Genomic DNA, 13,153 nt, shown 5'->3' on the forward strand with positions numbered 1-13,153 from the left:
CTTAAAGGAAGACTAACAATTCTGAACATATGGAACTCTATGATCAAAATAATTTGACACTGTTTTACAAGCAGAATCTATTAAAATTTAAGAGGAGCAGAAGTGGCTTTTAAAAAGAACTGTGGTTAGGGATGGTATCAGAAACACCATTCTTGAGCATGCAGCCCTGTGGTCTGCCTAAAGGCCAGAGGGAAAACCCCTTGTTGACCATAAAAGGGCCGCCTGCATGTTCTCAGTGGAAAGTATACAGGATCTTATTTACACAAGTATAAATACATGCCATTCCTTTGTGCTCACAGGCGCCCCTGAAGGCTGGCCAGGAAGGAGGGTCCAAGGGCTCAATGCAAACAAGATTCAAAAAGTCCAGGACATTTTTTTCCAACATCTATTACTCTTTAGTTTTCTAATTTACCTTCTTTCATGATTAAAAAAAAAAAAAATCTACAAGGCATAGAATCACTATAACAGGTGGCAGCTTCAGAAATACTTGAAAATAAGCATTCAAGATTCCACAGGAGAGAAAACACATTTCCTATAAATCGACACATTTTTCTAGCAACATTACAGCTGTGTGAAAAAGGAGGAATAAAGAAAAATGTATTTGCGGTCAACAGCCATGTGCTATTCATTTATATTTTTTAGTAACTTAGAAGGATAAATTTTTGAACTTCTGAGAAACTGTTAAGTACGAACAATAAGTATATAAACCATGACCTGAAACAGACCCCCCGCCCCCGCAAAAAAAATGCTGCTAACAAGAAATTAAAGGAACTGCATGCTAGAGGTACACATTACTTAGCATATATGTATATATGTGTGTGTATATATGAATGTGTATATACAGGCATATGTATGCATGCATGTTTTTGCATGTAGTTACGATATTAGTTTACTGTGATCAGTGAGTAATCAAGTAGATATGAGCGACAATAAATACAATGAAAAGTGCTTTCATTTAAAACTGAGAGAATTCTGAGACTTCTGCTTCATTATATGTATTAGAGACTGTATAGATCTCAAATTATCACCCTTAGCTAGAATTAGCATTTAACTTTAAGTCTTATCACAAGGTCAGAATGAACTGTAGCAGGCGTACAATCTGATTATCTTTTCAGTGAGTAAAGTCCTTCTAAAACATTTGTGCTTGATGGTCTCACAGTCCAGGAATCCATCTAACCAATAGTGCTTCAATGTACTGCCCTCTTCTGTTTAAGGTCAACCCCTGTCAATGAGTAAGAGAAAATCCAATTCTGGATCAGCCTCCAGTATATCAGATATCTCCATAGCACAGGTCTGAAGTGACTCAAGTGCAGGCTAGGACAGAGAATGAATGCCTATGCTGCAGTTCATTTCATCTCTGAAGAGCACTGTTGAGATGTTCTGCTGGTATGGACCTCCATATTACTCACCATTACTTCCCATGGTACTTCTCCATAAGCCTGTTTTGTTAAGTCCTCATCAGCCCAAAGTGTGGCCCACAGATCAACAGCATCAGTATCTCATTGCCTTGATAGAAATGCAGATCTCAGGTCCCCCACCAAATCTACTAGAGCTGAATCCTCATTTTAACAAGATCCAGGATTCCCACGGACCTGCCAAGCTCATGCACAGATTATTTCTTGAATATTCTCCTTTGGAGCTATATCGGAGCATTTGTTGACCTCCTGACATTAAATCTCACTCTACCCATTTGTTGTAAGAAAGCCCTAGAGTTATTTCCCATCTACCCAGCCAGGATGATGGACAAAGAAGCCAAAATTTTTATTAAGCAGATCAAACATTTTTTTAGGAGACCCCATGAGACAGTTCTTAATTTTTAAATTTTACAAGTTAGACAATTAAGTGCTTAGAAAGATTAAGTGACCAAGTTAAGACCATGTAACTAACAAGTGGGTAAATCAGGATTTAAACCCCATTCTAGGCTTCATTAAGCCACATTTTAACACTCCACCTTTTCCCAAATGTCCAACCTTTCCTTAAAACAAATACGTGCAATAAATAAGAATAAGATCCAGGGTATTTAAGATCTCTCATTGACTTTTCTACGTTTAAGAAAATGAAACTGTAAACTGAGAAAGTCCACTTAGCACCTAACCAAATTAAAGGTCTCATTCTAACAAACTAAAGTGGCTGTTAGAAACGTCATGATGCAGTGATGAAGGGCAGGAGCACTAGCACCAGACAGCTTTTATTGGAGGGCCTGGTCAGTCACTTGACCTTGGCCAAGTGGCTTACCTTCTCCTTAGTTCAGGAATAATACTGGCAAATTTCCTCATGATTTTTGGTGGGAATGAAAGGAACTAATGATTGTAAAGTACTTAAAGGTATGGCTAGTGTATTGTAAGTTCTCAGTGTCAGCTGTATTTATTAGTAAACGGAAGTCAATCTGGTACAACTGCCTCTCTTTAAAAAAAAAAAAAAGCCAGTGTTCCACTTAGCTAGGCAGTTGTTAATATTCTTCCAAATCAATACAACATTTCCTTACTTCTACTAATCTTCTACTTGCATGCATTGATCGCTGATCATGATTAAAAGTGAACAGTGAAATCCATCAACTTCTATGTCTTTACACAATTTCACTGTCACAATCAATTCACATGTCCAACTGTTACCACGTTAGGGCATTAACAAGTAGTCTAGGGACTCTGAAGACAAATACAGCAGGCCAAAGACAAACATGTTTGTTAAGACTAATAGCTCTAATGTCAGAACGTATCCAAAACCTGACCACTTACCTATTTTATTCCTAAAACACCATTATGACATTTGCCCTCTTGAGCCCCAACAGTGTATTATTTCAAGCCAGGGGAAATAATAGTCCCTATGTATAAAATTCATCCCTCATGTTCAGCCACCTCCAGAATACCATCCCTTGCAGCTCCTCAGTTTTACCAGGCATATTCCTACAAGGGCCCGTCAAGACCACCTGTCCCATCCCTCAACCTATGTTCAAATTCCCTCCTCAGAAGACCCTGTGAGATCTTTATCAAATCCCTACAATGTTTCCTACTCCCACACTCCCCAGACCCAGATACAAAGCGCAGATCATTGTCTACCATAAAAATTGTTTACTCATTTACATTGACCTTTCTCTCCTTTCATAGAACTTAAAGTTCAGGTCACAGGTTTCATGTGTTCTGTTCACACCTGTGTCACCTGTGCATAGGACATGGCTGCATATGTGATAGATGTTCAAAGAATATCTGTTGAAAGCACACATAAACAGGAAATTGTAAAGACAGTTCTTCGTATTTCACATATATGTATGTCCATCTTGACATCTATCAGTAGGGAAAAATCAAGGAAACAATCTGATTTCTCCTAGACAGAAACTGAAATCAAAAGCTAATGATTTTTTTTTTTTAAAGGGTAAAATAACTTCAGTTTATAAATGCTAAACAATGATTGTCTCTTTTCCCAAAGCAGCGGGAAAACTATAAATTTATGAGTTTACTAATTAATGAAATCAGCCTGTCTCAATTAAAGAAACCACTCTCCCTTAACATGAAAGTTTAGCTCAGGAAAGGGATGCGATGACCTTGTACAAAAGAAACTGCAGGAGCGACTGACAGAGCAATTATTCATTTGGTCAGGATGCTGGCTAACAACTCATAATCTTGCAGAAAAGCACCTTGGGAATTTTAATGACCATACAGACTCAGCAGTTTATTTTCAATTCTCATCTGAAAAGTACCCAATACTGTACCACTCTCCCTGTACTATGATACCCACTCATGAGCTCCATCTGACTCCTAAATCACCTGGCTCATTATCAGATTTCAGTCCTTTGCTGCCAGGAGCTAATCACATCTTATCTACATCAAGTACTGAGAACTAGGAAGCTAGAGTACACTATCCTCCTCTGCTATTCCGTTTGGTAATATCTGTCATGCCAACATAGGATGCTTTAGCCTTGATATTTGTTCTGCAAGATGTAGAACATCTATTATATTTATGCCAAAATGGATAAAAGTAGGTTACCTATGATGTGTAAAAAGTCTACGGGATATGCTAAAAGAGGTACTGTGAGTGTTACAGAAAGTACTACTTATTAAAATCTGACAGAGATGGTAGAGAGGAAATACTTACAAAAATCAAGAAACTCAAAATGCTAAAATATTACCTCATCTGCCACCTACTATATGAAATACGCAATCTGACCAAGACAAAACAACAGCTCTGGTTTCACAGCATACAGTAAACAAACAACCAGAACTAGAAAAATGCATAAATCAAAATGTATAAATTTTGCATAGTATATATACACTATTTCATCAAGTCAATTTCATTTATCAACAAAAATGATATTTTATAGCAATGGTTATACCTCGTTGATGAAAAAAGGCTTTGGTATTATTTCTTCATTTAATGAGCATGACATAAGAAATCATTTAAAAAACAACTACCTTTCCTGAGACAACAGAGAGCTCAAATTTGCTAAGGTCACTTAAGAAAGAGCTACTTCTCTCTCAAGAGTTCACTGCTCAAAAGTGAAATTTACTTTTTGTTTTTTAATAAAAAGAATTTTTTCCTAAAAAAATAATAACCTGTAGTTCTTATTAAAAGAATTAATATTCTGGAACCTAGGGTTGTGGTTCAGTAGTTGAGCGCTTGCCTTGCATATGTGAGGACCTGGGTTCAATCCTCAGCACCACATAACAATAAAAAAAAAAAAAAAAAAAAATATTATGTCTACCTACAACTAAAACAAAAATATAAGAAAAAAAATATTTTTATAAAATAATGTTTTTTTATTCTTTGTCACCAAGACCACACAAACTGAAAGGTTTGTCCTGATGAGGCAGACAGAGCCAGGAGTAAGGGTTAGCTGTGTGCTCTAGTCCCCTGCCAAGACTCTACATGACTAAGAAAATGACTTCACCAGTTACAAAATGACCTCACTTTATACAAGAAGGGGAGGGCTAGACAAGATAATATCTAAATCATTCCCAGGGCATGTTTTTATATTTTTAAAGATTTGCTTAACCCTGAAAATTTCCAGAACAAAACAATAAAAAAAATTTTTTTCAAGTTTATTTAAAAATACTTGAAATGATGTTTGATATTACTTTGAAACAGAATGTAGAGGGCCAGAATCAGTTTCCATGTAGAGAAGTCTGGGAGCAGAAATGGGTATCATTCTGCTCAGACATCCTAATGTCAATGAGTCAACATTACAGATCCTAAGGGAAGGAGCCCAGGAGTATGGAGAAAAGAGATTACCCTCCGATTTCTTAGTATCCTAGCCACTAGGGATATGCACCAGATGAAAGACCAAAGGGAGAAGTGAGTTAGCAGGAAAGCTCACAAGCCCCTAATCAGCCAGCTCTTATTAAGGATCCATCTACATGAACATCTGTGCCACCAGGATAATCTCCCATGACATGCCAACCACACATGGCACAGAGGGTCCACTCAGCACTTAATTCCTTATTCAAAATTCCAAATTGACTTCCCTACCCAAAACACTCTTTTAATTGAATTTCTCCCTGATATGGCCCAGTCAATGTACCCTGAAGGATTTTAAACTCTGCAGACAACAATTTTCTTTGTTACTCATGGATTTATAAGTGAACATCAAGAGGTACACATGAAAATGAGGAGCTGGGGTGCAGCTCAGAGGTAGAGCACTGACCTAGCATGTACCCGGCCTGGGTTCCATTGCAAAATGTGTGTGTGTGTGTGTGTGTGTGTGTGTGTTTATAAGAAGTAGATTAAGAAAACAGAGCATCGTGGAGTTTTTATTACCTTATTCATTTATTTGTTTCTTAATTTATTTTTTGTATATTTCTTTATGTGTGACATATTAATGAGAGGTGATCTCAAAGTAAATGCCTTCATTGAGGTATAATTGCAGTCACAGGCAAAAACAAAAATTAGGGCAACCCTGGATTTTAGTTTTTGTTTACCTCTTCCCCTAAACTAAACCTTCAGTTCACTTGAGTATCATAAACACAAACTGCAGTGTTTTTTCCAAAAATAAATATAGTATTCCTTAGGGAAGAGTTTTCTACATGTTTTCTACCTGGAGTTTGAAGAACTTTTTTTTTTATATTCTAAAAGGTAGTTACAAAATAGATAATGTTATAATGTCCATATACTGTAGTCTATGAGTATGTGACCCTAGGGTCAGATCAAAGTAGCACTGAAATCAGAAACTGCTTAATTTCATTCAAGGACAGGTGCTAGTATGTCTGATGGATATATTACCCTTAGGAAGACAAATCAATTTATAGTTTTCCAATCTGCCAGTCTCAATGTTACAAGTGGGAGTCCATTCAGTCAATAGAGACCTTGGATGATGTGTTATAAAATACAGCTGCAAAAGCAGAATTTTTTTTTCATGGTTTATATCTCACACACTTGTCTATAAACAAAGACCATGGTGTGCAACCTAATGGCATGTTCCAGATGTTTCCAACAAGTGTACAAAAAAAAAAAAAAAAAAAAAAATCTTTAAGGTTTAAGAGCAGGATGTAGAGACTACACACTATGTTTTGAAAAAAAAAAGAAAGAAAGAAAAAGGAAGAAACCCCCATATGGTGCCAAATGTTGGCAGCTATCTTCTTTCTTTCCAGACAAAACTCTTAGGTCTTATGAAAACAGCATTTCTTGTAAAGGGCCAAAAACAACATAGATAATTGTTATGATGGCCATACTGCTTTGACTGTAGCCACATCTAGCCTCTGGGATAACAGTAAGAGCCAACTTTAAATCCTAACCCTGAAGGGCCACCTTTAGGAATGCCATTGCCTACACTTCTAAAACCCAGTCTTGTCTTTTAGATGCATTTTATTAGAACAGAAGAAAATGCTACTTATATTTGCTCTCCCCAACCCTCTGTTTGAATTAGGCTTAAAAGTAAGCACAGTACTGTTTCTAATCCAGCAATAATATAAGCTCACTAGAGAACCTTTAGAAAATAGTAAATGCAATTTAGGAAGGAAAACGTCAATACCTTTGCTTCTTCCCTAGCCCTTATAGATAAAAACACAACACTTTAGAGCACTTCACACTAGTCTTTCTATATACATAGAAATAGGGAGGCATACATAAAATATTTAAAATCCTACTTCACCCTGCGTTTTCACTTAACATTAGAGCATGAGCATTTGTCCATGGGGAGACTAGATTTTGATCATTACCCTGTATCCCGTGAGTAATGACAGCTCTGTATAATTCACAACATTTCCCAGGGGAGGTTTTTTGCTCTACTGGCCAGCCACGGGACCCGTGTTAAATCCACTGATGGCATGTGCAGCTGAAATATGAGAAAGCTGAGAAAGGATTACAGCACAGAAGCGGGGAAGCCCAAAGGCCCATCTCTAAATACATCCAGCTCCCTGGAGGTTTCTTCAGGAAAAAACAGAGACCTTCTTTTGTTAAGAACCAAAAAGGATCAATTCATTCTCTAGTCTCCTGATATTAAGAAGCCTTTGAAAGTTTCATGATTATTCCTTACGTACTAAAACCATTTATATGTGTGCACAATATAGAAACTAGGCCAACTCGTTTGAATAATGAACAGAAATTAGAAAGCATGCACAGCCAGGTGTGGAAGTGCACACCGATAATCCCAGCAGCTCAGGAGGTTGACGCAAAAAGAATCCCAAGTTTGAGACCAGTCTCGGCAACATAGCGAGGTCCTAAGCAACAGAGTGAAATCTTGTCTCAAATTTTAAAAATTAAAATAAAGTTTGGGGACGTGGTTCAGTAATAAAGTGTCCCTGGGTTAATCCACAGTATAAAGACGTATAAAGCATTATGATCTGCCTAAGAGTTTGAATTTCCTGTTCAACATGCAAATTAATGGTTAAAGAATCCAATGTTCACTTGTTTTTTTCTTTCACAGAATAAAAATTAATATTCCAGTTGGTTATTAAAAAGTAATCTCTTTTTCTCTCTCATACACCACACACATACACACACACAGCCTTGTGCAGTTTTTCTTTATAACAAACTGGCCTCAGGAAATTATTAATGAGGGGTTAGGAGGTTACACAGCAGCTAAGCCCAGAAGAATGTCCATGCAAAGAGAGAGCTACCTATTCAGAAGGAAGAAGAATTGTTTGGGGAATACTAGCAGCTCCAAAAGAATCCCCTTCCTTTCCAAGACTTTTCTATGCTGTGCAAAGCCAAAACGAAATTAGTCGTAACACTTGTCATTTCCTAACTGTGTATTCGTGGAATGGCCTTTGACTTTCCATGGTAGTCAAAGACAGCCAATTAGGAAACTGGACACATAGGAGATGATACAGGCTCCATCCTGGCAAAAGCAATTCCACAGCTGATGACCTATTATTTGTAACTCAGCTTTACCTTCAGGAAGAGAAAAAGAAGCAGCATAGAAGAAAATAAAGGTAACTTCACTCAAAGATACAAAAGTCCCAACAGGCCCAACCCACACCAGCACCACCTACAACCCTTTTTATGTTGTAACCAGTGGTTTTGAAGGAGTCCAGAATATGCTACTCTAAAATATGCTACTTTGGCATACAGTTTATTTTGAGCTAAATATAACAGAGACTCTATAGTGTACCAAAAGTGTTCCCTGCTTATCTGCCTAAAATAAGGTGTAAATTTCCCTTTGTGAAAGTGGCATAAATTCTCCCTTTACCCCACCTCACACTGGGATGAAGTACCAAGATGAGTGGATATAAACAGATAAAACAATCCTTAGCTAACACTAATTTCCCCATAGTTTCCTAGTCAGCTCTACAAAATTTATTGGTCCTAGAAGCTAAAACCCTGTCCCTTGTCTAGTCCCCTCTTCAGAATATATCACCCTTTGTTAGAACAGTATATAAAACCTCATGTCTACTCACTTCTTCAGGTTTTCACCTACTTTTTGTGAATCTCCAGCATGCAGAGAATTAAAACTATTCATAAAACCTGTGTAACTTTTCTCCTGTTAAAGCTCTTTGGCCAGGTTAATTTGCAGATCCCCAGTTACTGAACCTAAGAGGCAGAGGGAAAGTTTTTAATCCCTCCCCCACTATGTAATAAGCAATTTTAAAACAGTATTGTATTGGGAAAATATATATTTATATTCACAACTATATTGATTTCTTAAGTGTTTATGGTTATTGAATTACTAATTGACTATAAAATTCTAAAATGAAGAATTTTTTAAATGGCAAAGTAAAATGGCAAAAATATCAAGATAAAGTGTCAACTGGTATAACAAATAAAATCATCAGTTCATGTTTTTAGAGCTTTAAATTTTTATTAGTTATTTTAATTTCTGAGTACTACCCAGTCCTGATCTAGGTACTATGGATACAAACGGTTTACTCTAAACAGGGAGGAAGGACACACTTCTCTTTGACTTCACTGTATTTTATCACTAGATAATCTTTACTGCCTTTCAGGCAAGGTTCTAGGTACTGAAAACGGAAAAATAAATTTCTAATAACAACCACAGAAATCTCAACCTTCAAAGACCTTTCATTCTGGAACTTCAGTGCAAGGTTTTCTTCCAAAAAAAGGATAAAGCAACATAACTTATTACTAGACTTATTAAATCAGATTTCATCATGACGTTTTGTTACCTCCACAATCAACATAATAAAGGGAATGAACAATATATGTATTTATACCAGCATCATTTTTTTAATATTTTGAAATCAGTATTAATCACACTTGTTCATGTGATCAATAAATAGATCATGGGGTTCCCAATATTTTGTTTCTTAATAATAGGAAGGGGAGATTCTAAGAGATGGCCACAAGGCACAAGTTAAACAGGACTCTTGAGTTCTTTTAGGTTCAAGGTCAAGATAATAATCTGTCAAATACATCATCAGTGGTATATGACTAAGAAAGGTGGGCACCTCCTGCCTCCATTCCAAAGCCAGCCTTAGTTTTGTGATACCATTCTATTCAGGGAAAGATACTTCTCACTCTAGTCAAAATCTGAGCCTAGAGCTCAATACTTCACCTGATTAAAAAGATTAAAATTCTTGCTTTCCACTGAAGACACACTGCATAGGGATCAAATTAAATCTTTCCTAATTCACTGATATACTTAGCCCCCAATGTGCTCCACATTTAAAAACCCTGGGCCATTTCAAGCACAAATTTTAGGAGCAAAGAAAATGCCACTGAAATGTCTAAACAGGGAAAAAATGTTCTTCCCCCAGGAATAGTCTTCTGCTTTAGACTTCCTTCCCCAAAACTGGCACAATGACTACTGTTAGTCACGTTATCTTATCTGGGGTATAACTTGTTCTAACATGTACACTGAAATCAAATAAAATATGCCCTGCCTATAGCACAGGAGTATACTCAGCAAAAGAATGAATCTGCTGAATTTCAAAATACTGCATGTTTCACATAAGCAAGACTCCTTTGTAGAGCTTTTGCTAAATATCTGATTATGCCAACATCCTCCTTGCACTCAAACAAATAGAGGAGTCATGAAACAATCAGAATCAAAGAATTTCAAGTCACAAAATAATGACGGATTTAGCCTAAATTATAGGTTGCTCATTACACTCAGGCAGGCAATGATACTGCTGGATGTCTTAGGAAATGCCATACTTATTTGTTGTCAATAATTCACCAAGGAAGATATCAATATTTAACACTATCTAGAAAATCAGATATATATCTAAGAACATTTTAGTACAAGTATATTCTCAGTACTCACTGAAATTATTGACAGCCTGAAAACTAAATCTATTAGTGTTTAAGATATGAACTATTCTTTAACCTATCTGTTCCAGGAGAAAGACCTAAGTCACACACAGAATGTGAAAATCAATTGTGGCAGTGAGGCCAGCATATAAATAGAAGAGGACAATTTTACTGAATGCCTAAGACGTTTCCTGACAAATGAGATTCCAAGCACTAAACATTCGATAAATTGATCTACTACTGCTTTGCAAAACCCCTCAACCTTCTGATAACCACCAAGGAAATTTCCTTGATATCGTTCATTAATCCGCACCAAACTTCAACGTGCAGAGTGATCTGTACAGTATGTTTTTTTTTTTTTTTCAAACAAAATTAGACGTAAAAATATCAGTGAAAAATCTGCAATTGTTTTCAAATTTGGGGGTCATAAAGAATATTGATTAATTAGTCTGAAAAGAATAGCACAGGAAAGTTTATTGTCTTTTTTATCTACATTGAAGACAATTATTTACAAAGAAAATATGCTGAATTTTGTCTTTTTATGGAAATGCCAAGAGTAATTTTAATAATAAAAGTTTGGAGTACAAAGGAAAAGCCAAAGCACAATGTTTAAATTACTGAACTCAAAAAATAAAAGGACTTCTTAAATATCTTGGATTCTATCCCTTAAGTAAAAGGATTTACATAGTCAAGCTTCATTTGCTTACATGGGAGTTACTCAAAAAAATTCCTTTCATCCTGCTATTGAGAAAGACTCTCTCCTTGCACAAAAGATCATCACCTTCAGTCACTAATTGTTTTGAAAAACTTTCACTTGACATTGGATTGTAGGACCATCTCTCAAAGAGCCAAATCAACCAGCCAACTTATTAAAGACCCTTAGCAATCTGGTTAATATCCAGGCTGATTTCTGAACTGGAGTCCACCAAGGGCAGCAGCAGAAGGAATCTAGGAGAATCCAGGACTTTAAAAAGAGTCAGTAAGAATGTATTCACATTCAAATGTCAATCCCCCCACCAAATGAGATGTGTTTTCTCTGCAGAAGGTATTTCCAATAATACCACTGTATTTTTCCTATCATCTTTCTCACTTAAATTGTTATGCAAGTGCGTAAGTGTTATTATAATTTAAATTACTAGATGTCTCTGTCTGGTAAGTAAGAGAAAAAAAAAAAAGATGCACTCCCAACAATGTTTCTGACATGCTATTGTTAAAAATTTACCAGATGGTAATACTTTAAAAGTTGCCATAAAAAGACATAAAATATGTCTTCTTACCAAAAGTATGTGTGTCTGCTTTTTTCCCAAAGGGGTGAAACTTAAGCTTTCTAAGAGCAAGAGTAAGACACAAGATAGAACACACTGAGACCCATCTATCAGTCCATGGCCACTATCAATAATCAATACATTTAACTTACCCTAGCACAGGATGAACCTAAGTACAGCATTCAGCCAATCCCTGTTAAATATCATTCCTTTCAATTCTGACTGACTTCAAAAAACAAATAAAAGCAAAGACAATCACTGTCCCTACTAGAGAAATAAAATAAATGTGTAAATATATGCTCTGATCTCTGCATCCCAAACACTTGTGCTGTCTTAAACTTACTGAGAAACATGGGCATAAACTCTTGCAGTCTGGGCACCATACTTATGTAAATAGCAGAGGGTATGGTTTTAATTTGCTTATGACACCATAAATATTGGCATACTGAACATGTGCTTCCTGCCATGAATTCTGAACTCTCTCTCCAGGGTCTGCTTCTGTTTTGTCCACATGCCAGAACTAAGGACTACTTGCCCATAATCTCATATGATCAGAGCTGAGAAAATCAGCTTTATTTCCAAAAAAAAACCTTTGAGTTACTATTTTAAAAAATAACTTTTTCAAGATTTTTTGCCATCCAGGAGATAAATCAGAGTTGTCAATCTCAAAACCCCAAAGCACAGAAAGAAAAACAAACTAAAAATAAGACAGCACATGAGTTATGTCTTATGTTAACAAGATAGTACAGAAGGGGAAAATAATTCAAAACAAAAATAAGTTAAAGCTATTGGAAATGATCTTTTAGTAGAGATGCTTTTCTCTTTCATAAAGTGACTGCAATCAAACTTGAGCATAAAGTTCCCAGTTTAAAAATAATTTTCCTGGAAATGATACATTTCTGTTCTCTTGTTGAGGAAATAACATTCTAAGCAGTCATCATTATAATTTTGCCCAGCAGGTTCTTTGGACATTAATTTTACTTAGTCTAAGCAGAAAGATTGAGGCCCTTCTATGTATCCCCTTTTAGTTCCTCAAAATGAAGCCAGACATTAGTTGCATCTCTTGGTTGTGAAATCAGGCATATGACTCATTTAAAGACCGTCAATGATGATTTATGATCCCAGATGCCAATGCGGCAAGAGAACAGGCTGTGTTGGGTCTAAGTGGGCTGTTTTCACTTCACTTAAAAGATCTTCCATCCAATGGGCACTATGCTAAAGATTATTCATTATTTTATTTTCTGACACTG

The 13,153-nt window shown here is 36.2% G+C and overlaps 1 protein-coding gene and 1 long non-coding RNA gene across 4 annotated transcripts in view; both read right to left on the reverse strand.

Annotated features, from left to right (window-relative positions):
- The window catches only part of PDGFC (platelet derived growth factor C), a 207,514-nt gene that overhangs the window by 177,132 nt on the left and 17,229 nt on the right, over window positions 1-13,153 (reverse strand). The gene's annotated exons all lie outside the window — the stretch shown is intronic.
- The window catches only part of LOC306669527, a 31,802-nt gene that overhangs the window by 1,849 nt on the left and 16,800 nt on the right, over window positions 1-13,153 (reverse strand). The window contains exon 1 of the long non-coding RNA XR_013766145.1: window positions 1-13,153. This exon is cut by the window's right edge and continues 16,800 nt beyond it. This is a non-coding gene — a long non-coding RNA (uncharacterized lncRNA).

The sequence above is a fragment of the Sciurus vulgaris genome (assembly GCF_902686455.1).
Source record: "Sciurus vulgaris genome assembly, chromosome: 9".
Classification (NCBI taxonomy): Eukaryota; Metazoa; Chordata; class Mammalia; order Rodentia; family Sciuridae; genus Sciurus; species Sciurus vulgaris.